We start from the raw sequence: 1333 nt of genomic DNA, 5'->3' as shown, positions 1-1333 counted from the left end.
TTCACTCCGAAGCGGGGTAGGCAGCGCTTTGAAGTTACATTGTACTTGAACCAGAGGACTAAGGCCCTCAAAAGTGCCAACAAAAATGATTCAAAACGTCAACAAAAACCAGTTTCAAGACTCGAGGTTGTACCATATGAGATTTTACAATAACCTAAATTTTATTTTAATATCAAGCATCGATGGAGCTGCTCGAGAGTCAGACCGGAAACAGAGCTTCCTCCGACGATGATCCCTTCGTTCGACGTGGAACAACGTCCCTTTGCGTGCCCGAAGGGCGCCCGTCGCGTCTAAATCCCGTCTTCTTCCTTCCTCCCATCCCTGTCGATGGTAATGCTCGTTGCATCCGTAGGTGCGACGCCTTCGGGGCGCTATTTTTGTCTGTCAAGTCACTGGTAGACACCCTCTCGCAGGCAGCCGGAGATTCTACGCGTGTCGCGATCCCCTATGGACGCGTGCCCGTGCACGCTCTCCTCGGCTCATTAGACTTCCTCGAGAGAAAAATGATGGACGACCTGATAAGAATACCCTCGAGCCCCGTCTAGGATATCTAGGACAACTCTAAGTGTTTGTTCCGGGACCTCGAGAGGGGAGCCTTTTGTTGGAAGCTTAGGGAGAGCAATTTAGAGGAATTGTTCTAGTTGAAATTAATAGATAAATATAGAGTCAGTCACTGAATTAAATGACGGGTGTGATGTTTCAAAATTTACACGCGTATATAGTTATAATGAAACGTTCATTTGTAAACGTCAAACCTATTAATTTGGACGAATTTTTTCGATAGACATAGAGGGTATGAATACTTATAGGAATGTACAGATCAATTATTTCTTGTAATTTTTACACAAGGAAGAACTTTGGTGTACATTACATCGTTGCTTAGAATTTTAATTTATAGTAATGTTGATTGTTGTAGCTATCGGTATTCCAACTGTGATATTGTATTGTATTATTCTACACTATTCGGGGGGGGGGGGGGGGGATTTTATCGTGAACGTTTCTTTAGAATTTTAATTTATATCGATGTTGGTATGTGAGAGTTATCAGACTTCTAACTATGAAGTTGTATTGTACCACTGTGAAGTTATACTGTGTGAAGGAAATTGATTGCGAAAATTTACATTTGAATGTACAATTCACAGTGGTCGCTTCGATCATTCACATAAATTTAAAAGCAAACATATACACGAACCTACACCAGTCTCTTTGAAGAGAAGTCGATGATCCAATCGACGAAACCTAAGCTTTCCTAAAAAGAATCCCAAAAACGATTTCTAAGCGTCAAAAGCATTAAATTTCAATCTGAAACGTCCGACCTCCAAGCAGACCCAGT

This window comes from Hylaeus volcanicus, chromosome 4 (assembly GCF_026283585.1).
Source record: "Hylaeus volcanicus isolate JK05 chromosome 4, UHH_iyHylVolc1.0_haploid, whole genome shotgun sequence".
NCBI lineage: Eukaryota > Metazoa > Arthropoda > Insecta > Hymenoptera > Colletidae > Hylaeus > Hylaeus volcanicus.
The sequence above is the reverse complement of the archived record's forward strand: the minus strand, read 5'-3'. Positions refer to the sequence as shown.